Below are 8,117 nucleotides of genomic sequence, written 5' to 3' on the forward strand. Positions count from 1 at the left end.
TTTCAGTACTGGGAGATTCTTCTAGAATTATTTTAAGGATTTCACCCACTGTTTTGTCTCTTCTCTCCTTCTGAATCTTCTACTGTTCATATTTTAGACTTTCTAGATTGGTTTCTGCATCTGTTATCTTATTATGCCCAATTTACTATCTGGTGGTCTTTTTCTTCAAATTTCTTGGAGATGTCTTCAATATTGTCCTCCAATCTTTTATTGTGTTTTTATTTTCCCATAGTATTTTTAATTTCTAAGAACTTATCTGAAGTTTTCTTTTTAATTCCATTCTTTTCTTATTTACATTTTTATCTGTTTTTTTTTTTTTAATCTTCTACATTAAAGCCTTTCCCAGGTATCTATTACACCTTGGAAATCAGTTTGTAATAAAGATCACAGGACTAAAATACTGATTGGAATTTCAGAGCACATGGGTAGGGTTTGCAGATGTGGGGTATTATTGAGAAGTAACTTTTGGGGGCTGATATCGGCTGTGTTGACACCCAAATCTCATCTTGAACTGTAGTTCCCATAATTCTCATGTGTTATGGGAGGAACCTGGTGGGTGGTAATTGAATCACGTGGGCATTACCCCCATGCTGCTGTTCTCATGATAGTGAGTGAGTTCTCATGAGATCTGAAGGTTTTATAAGGGGCTTTTCCCACTTTTGCTTGGCACTTTTCCTTGCTGCCATCATGTTAAGAAGCACATGTTTCCTTCCCCTTCAGCCATGATTATAAGTTTCCTGAGGCCTCCCCAGCCATGCAGAACTATGAGTCAATTAAACCTCTTTCCTTTATAAATAACACAGTCTCTGGCAGTCCTTCATTGCAGCATGAGAAAGGACTAATATAGGAGCCTTCTTGGAGAAAAACTCCAAAGTCAATATTATTAACTCCTTTTTCTTGGGTTGGTCAAATTTCCCAGAAAAGAGTCTTCTATCTCCTCCCAAAGGGTAAGAATCTGTCTGCCAACTTTCCAGGAGGGCAGTATCTGTATATTCAGCATTGATTTTGCATAAGGTCATTTTATCCCTTTTTGTTGTATAAGATATCCGTCATATCCATTTAGAGTCTCTCCTTTATACCTTCTGCCCATAATAAAATTCCAAATTTCTGCCAGGTGGGAGAAGGGCAGTTGTCAGCAGCAGGTGGTTGGTGAAGGACTCTAGGGATCTAAATGCCTTGTAAATAGCTTTCGCTCAGCCCTCTTTATTTCAGACCCAGAACTAATCTCCAGCTTTAGAAGTAACTGATACTACTGTCCTATACTTTTTGAGGATTTTTTTTTTAACCTTGGTCTAGTTCTGTTAACCCTGCAGTTAATATGGTTTGGGGTTTTTTGGGTCTGGTAAATTGTTATTATTAGTATATCTGCTATGCAGGATCCTAAAATTTATTATAATTTTCTCCATTCTTGTTGGCCCATTATCAGTTTATATTCTTAGAAAATACATTCAGTAGCTTTAGTTGGATTTTTAGCAAGGGTGAAATTACAGTTAAATGCATGTATTTAATCTTCCATCATAACCTGAAGCCCTTTTTGTTCTTTGTTGGTGTGTTTCAAATGTGGATTTGTAAAATGGAGTTGGGTGGAGGATTAACCATGAGCTTAATCTACCACCTTGGATGATAATCAACAATTTAAACTTTAAATTGCAGTTGTAACTTTCTTTTAAGTGTTTTGAATTAAAAGGCACATATTTTTATTTAAGATGTAAGTTCTAAGTCAGTGCTATGAATAAAATGTTGAAATTCATATTAGGCAGCGTTAGTTGCACAACTAGCTAGTATTTATACTATTCTTGATATTCTTTGTATTCTCAGCAGTCAATGCCAGAGTAAATTCTTAGAGCTAAAGAAAAATGTTTAACCATGCATGACATTGTCATCCTATTATATTATTTAGAATACATTTCAGAGTTAGGGATGTGATTCAAGATTGATGAATTATACTGGGTAACTTTTAAAGTACCCTTGTAAAAGTCATATAAGTAGGTGAACTCATTTAAGTCAACTAAAACTGAAAAATTACAGCAGTCAACAATCTATTCTTTTGCTTTCATATGAGCAAAGTTTTCTCTTTGGAGTGATTCGTTTTAACTTGAAAATTAACTGTGGACTTTAAAAATTGAGAAAGTTTCTTCTGACTCTACTAATGAATATGAAGAGAAACCAAAGGTACATTGCCTCCAAACTGATACTTTAAATTTTGCATTTTGACCTCCCTTGGATGATGGTCATAATATAAGTACTTAGCACCTAACTCACTGCTGCAGCAGCAAAGTTTATTTGGAAAATCTAAACACACATTATTTTAAATTGAACATTCATTAAAATTAAATTTCATAAATTAAAATTCATTTAATTTAAATTTCATAAATTAAAATGTATTTTAAAAATGAAACCCATGATATAGTATGCTGCAAAGAATATTCAATTCTGCAAAGAACAATGCCACATTTTTTGTCAAAATTATTAAATTGGATCCTTTTGGCAAATGGCATAAATAATTTAATTTCATCTGAACCTACCCTCAATAGTCAATAACTGGCTTTTCATAAATCTATAGATTGCTGTTATTTTTGTGACTTTTGCTTTTAAAAATGGAATGAACAGAAAAAAACAAAATGTTTCCCTGACAACAAATACAGGCTTTTATCTCTGTTCAAATGTTATCTTGCTTCTGTGCCTAGTCAAATTACAGTGCAGTTGAGTGTACAGTGCAGTTGCCCTTATTAGAGCCTAAAATGAATTTTAATAATTATTTTTATTCTCTCACAAAAGCTAGAATTTACAGAAAGACACAAGGATGGACAATTTACTCCCCAAGTCAGTAGCAAAGGCATTTCTCCTAGGCTGAGAAAATAGAATATTTTACTTTTTCCTAAATTTAATAAGTAATAGTGTTCAAAGTGCAGGCAGCGGCGCTGAAGTTATTCATTCAACAAATATATATTAAGTATCTACAATGTGTCTGCTGGCACTGTGGTTGTCACTGAGGATATAATGGTGAGCCAAGATGGACAATGATCTCACAGTTTCTAGTCCCAAAGGTGTTGAAATTGTGGTCTGTGTTCTGTTCTGTTGTGTTTTTGTCGTTATTGTTGTTTGATTTACACTGAAATGTTGGCAGTGCCTTGCACTCTGCAGTTTGGCCATAGTACCTGCAACTCCCTTTATATCATACATAAAAGCTTCAGATAGGGAGTGGTGGTGCATGCCTATGATTTCAGCACTTTGAGAGGCTGAGGCGGGCAGATAACAAAGTCAAGAGATCAAGATCATCCTGGCATGGTGAAACCCTGTATTTACTAAAAATACAAAAATTAGCTGGGCCTGGTGGCGTGCATCTGTAGTCCCAGCTACTTGGGAGGCTGAAGCAGGAGAATTACTTGAACCTTGGAGGTGGATGTTGCAGTGAGCCAAGATAATGCCAGTGCACTCCAGCCTGGCAACTCAGTGAGACTCCATCTCAAAAAAACAGAAACAAAAACAAAAACAAAAAACCCTTCAGATATTTATGTTTTCTGCCTAAACTCTGTAGGCATTAAGCTTTGTGGCCTCTGATCCAGTGAGTCAGACCAGTCTGGTTTTAAACCTCAATTCTGCCTTTCAATGTTTGCTTTCTGGGCAAGCTAATTAACCATTCTAAGTTTTAGTTGTTTTCTCTTAAAATGAGAATAAAAACACCTACTTTATAGAGTTATTGAGGGTAAAAAAAGGAAAATATATAAAACACTTTGCATAGTGATTGGAACATAGACCCCTAGTATTATTATAGGTGATACATTCTTAGTTCAGTCATGAACAGAAGCAGCACATCATGTTTTTAAAATAACGATAAGCCTTTAAGAAATTATATAAGATTCAAGTAATTTATAAATACAATGTCTCATCTTTTATTTCTACTTTTCTGGTCATATGGTAAAAAGGCTACTTTGCATAAAACATTTTGGTAATCATCTAGAGAAGTTCAGGAGGAATATTGAGGTGCCTAATATATCACAATATTTGTGCCTACTGACTAAATTTGTTTCATCCAGGGGAGAACAGTAGCCATAACCCATGCCCCCTAGGACAATTTGTCAAGCTCTAAAAACATTTTTCTAACTAATAATGACTGAGCAAATGAAAAGAACTTACGTAGTGTCTGGTTTGTGGTGAGTTTTGTCTAAGAAGCTTTCAAAAATTATTTTATTTCACACTTACATCATTCCTTTGAAATACTAAGTGAGGACTTCAAACTTAATTTTGTACAAAACAAATCACAAGTCATGGAGAGGCTAACTGGCTTTGACTGTGCTTGAAAAATAATGGGCAGAACTTGGTGCCCACCCCCACTCCATTCACAAGGCTGGGCTGTCTCCACTGAAAGCAGAGAAAATGACTTTGATTCTGAAATGCAGATATGCAATTATTACCTAACACTACATCATTCATTTATTTTACTGAATCAATATTGTTTCCTTTTTATTGTGTGAATAAATATTTACTGAAGTCTTACTATATACCAGACAAAGTTCAAGATGCCTGAGATATAAAGGCCAAAAAGATAGAAAAGGTCCTTGTTCTTGTAGAGTTTTTAACTTGAGAGATAAAAATAACCAAGCACATTAATGCAGGCAAACAGGTTAATTACAGATGGTGAAAAGAGTTTTGAAGAAAACAAAGTATAGTACCATAAGAGAGTAGCTGGCTGGAGAAAATAAACATCAGATACAGTCAAGAAATTTTTCTCTGCAGAGCTGATATTTCAGATGGTTAAGATGTGAATGAAGTGTTGAGTTCATGGAAGAGATGTCTGGATACAACATCCAGCACAAGGGCCCATAGGCTAAAATGTTCAAAAGAACATTCAAAAATATGAAAGAACAGAAGAAAGACCAGTGTGCCTCTTTCACTATCTCAGCTTCATTGGCCAGGAGCATTATGATCAAGGAGAGTGACAGGAATAAAGAAGAAATAAACAGGAACTGAATTGTCATGTGCCTCTTGGGTCATTATACAAACTTTAGATCTGGTTCTAGTGACACTGAAAAACTACTAGAAGGGTTTTCACAGGAGGAGCTATGTGACCTGATCACTCTGGCTGTTACATGAGTGCGTGTGTGTGCGTGTGTGTGTGCACACCAGGAATGGAGAGGTGTGGAGGGGATAGATACTAAGAGGGAAAGCAGGATGAGCTAAGAGCTGTGGAAAGAACCTAGATAATACCAGCTTGGACAGGCTGAGTAAAGAAAGTGAGAAGTGGGCTTAGGTATTGCAGCTTCTGGTTTTGCTCTCTTAAATTGTTGCCATGAGGCCATCATATAAAAAAGCCAATCTAGCTTACTACAAGATGAGGAGTCATCTAAAAAGAAAAAAAGAGAGAGAAGAAACCAAGGCAACTTTAGCTGACAGCTGGCGCCTACTGATGAATATGTGATTGAAGCCTTCTTGGTCTTCCAGCCTAGCTAACCTGTCAGCAAAATTAGTCCCATGAGTGAGCCCAGGTGAGTGATCCCAGCAGAACCTCCCAGCCAACCCACAGACTTGTGAGAAATAATAAATTACTTTTTTTAAAGCTACTACAATTTGTTTTAGTGTGTTAAATAGCAGTAGATGGACAGCTGAAACAAATTGTATCTGGAATGTAAGGGGTATAGAGGAATTAAGGATAGGTCTTAAAAGTCTCAGCTTCATATTCCCTTTGAAATCTGGCACTAGACAAGGATGCCCTCTCTCACCACTCCTATTCAATATAGTGCTGGAAGTTCTAGCCAGAGCAATCAGGCAAGAAAAATAAATAAAGTGTATTCAAATAGGAAAGGAGGAAGTCAAATTGTCTCTATTTGCAGATGACATGATTGTATATCTAGAAGACTCCATTGTCTCAGCCCAAAGTCTCCTGAAACTAATAAGCAACTTCAGCAAAATCTCAGCATACAAAATCAATGTGCAAAAATCACAAGCATTCCTATACATCAATAACAGATTTAAGGAGAGCCAAATCAAGAATGAACTGTCATTCACAATTGCTACAAAGAGAATAAAATACCTAGGAATACAACTAACAGGGAATGTAAAGGACCTCTTCAAGGAGAACTACAAGCCAATGCTCAACGAAATAAGAGGACACAAACAGATGGAGAAACATTCCATGTTCATGGTTAGGAAGACTCAATATCATGAAAATGACCACACGGCCCAAAGTAATTTACAGATTCAACACTATCCCCATCAAGCTACCAATGACCTTCTTCATAGAACTGGAAAAAAACACCTTAAACTTCCTATGGAACCAAAAGAGAGCCTGCATAGCCAAGTCAATTCTAAGCAAAAAGAACAAAGCACGAGGTATCACACTACCAGACTTCAAACTATACTACAAGGCTACAGTAAAACAGCATGGTACTGGTACCAAAACAGAGATATATACCAATGGAACAGAACAGAGCCCTCAGAGGCAAGACAACATATCTACAACCATCCAATCTTTGACAAACCTGACAAAAACAAGCAATGGGGAAAGGATTCTCTGTTTAATAAACGGTTTTGGGAAAACTGGCTACCCATGTGCAGAAAGCAGAAACTGGACCCTTTCCTGACACCTTAAACTAAAATTACCTCCAGATGGATTAAAGACTTAAACATAAGACCTAACATCATAAAAAACCCTAGGAGAAAATCTAGGCAAAACCATTCAGGACATAGGCACAGGCAAGGACTTCATGACCAAAACACCAAAAGCATTGGCAACAAAAGCCAAAATAGACAAATGGGACCTAATCAAACTCCACAGCTTCTGCACAGCAAAAGAAACAGTCATTAGAGTGAATCAACAACCAACAGGACGGAAAAAAATTTTTGCAGTCTACCCATCTGACAAAGGGATAATATCCAGAATTTACAAGGAACTAAAACAGATTTACAAGAAAAAAATAAACGAGCCCATTCAAAAGTGAACAAAGGGTATGAACAGACACTTTACAAAAGAAGACATATATGAGGCCATCAAACATATGAAAAAATGTTCATCATCACTGGTCATTAGAGAAATGCAAATCAAAACTACATTGAGATACTGTCTCACACCAGTTAGAATGGCGATCATTAAAAAATCTGGAGACAACAGATGCTGGAGAGGATGTGGAGAAATAGGAAGACTCTTACACTGCTGGTGGGAGTGTAAATTAGTTCAACCATTGTGGAAGACAGTGTGGTGATTCCTTAAGGACCTAGAAATAGAAATTCCATTTGACCCAGCAATCCCATTACTGGGTATATGTTCAAAGGATTATAAATCATTCTACTATAAGGACACACACACATGAATGTTCATTGCAGCACTGTTTACAATAGCAAAGGCCTGGAACCAACCCAAATGCCCATCGATGACAGACTGGATAGGGAAAATGTGGTACATATACACCATGGAATATTACGCAGCCATCAAAAACAACGAGTTCATGTCCTTTGTAGGGACATGGATGAACCTGGAAACCATCGTTCTCAGCAAACTGACACAAGAGCAGAAAATCAAACACCGCATATTCTCACTCATAGGTGGGTGTTGAACAATAAGAACACGTGGTCACAGGGAGGGGAGCACTACACACTGGGATCTGTTGGGGGGAGTGGGGAGGTGTGAAGAGATAGCATGGGGAGAAATATCAGATATAGGTGAAGGGGAGGGAGGCAGAAAATCACACTGCCATGTGTGAACCTATGCAACAATATTCTTCACATGTACCCCAAAACCTAAAATGCTATAAAAAAAAGTGTTAATGTGCACATAATCTATAGATATAATCCTTAAGACAATAATGACACAAAGGAGAAAGGGGAGAATAAAGTTCTGTGCAATACTGAAAATAAAATAAAATAAAATAAATTGTGACATTATGCTGATTGGATCCAGTGAGCAAGAAGTAACAAACACAATGGACTTACTGGTGAGATATTTGTGTGCCAGAGGACAGGAAATAAGTCTGACTAAAATTCAGGGACTTTTTGCCTCAGTAAAATTTCTAGGGGTCCAGTGGTGTGGGGTCTGTTGAGATGTCAGTGGCAGATAAAGATGCTGTTTAGGGCCTTTTGGCAGACCCCCATGGGTGAATCAGAGCAGAGGCCTCTTTTAGAGC

Source organism: Saimiri boliviensis, chromosome 3 (genome assembly GCF_048565385.1).
Source record: "Saimiri boliviensis isolate mSaiBol1 chromosome 3, mSaiBol1.pri, whole genome shotgun sequence".
Lineage (NCBI taxonomy): Eukaryota > Metazoa > Chordata > Mammalia > Primates > Cebidae > Saimiri > Saimiri boliviensis.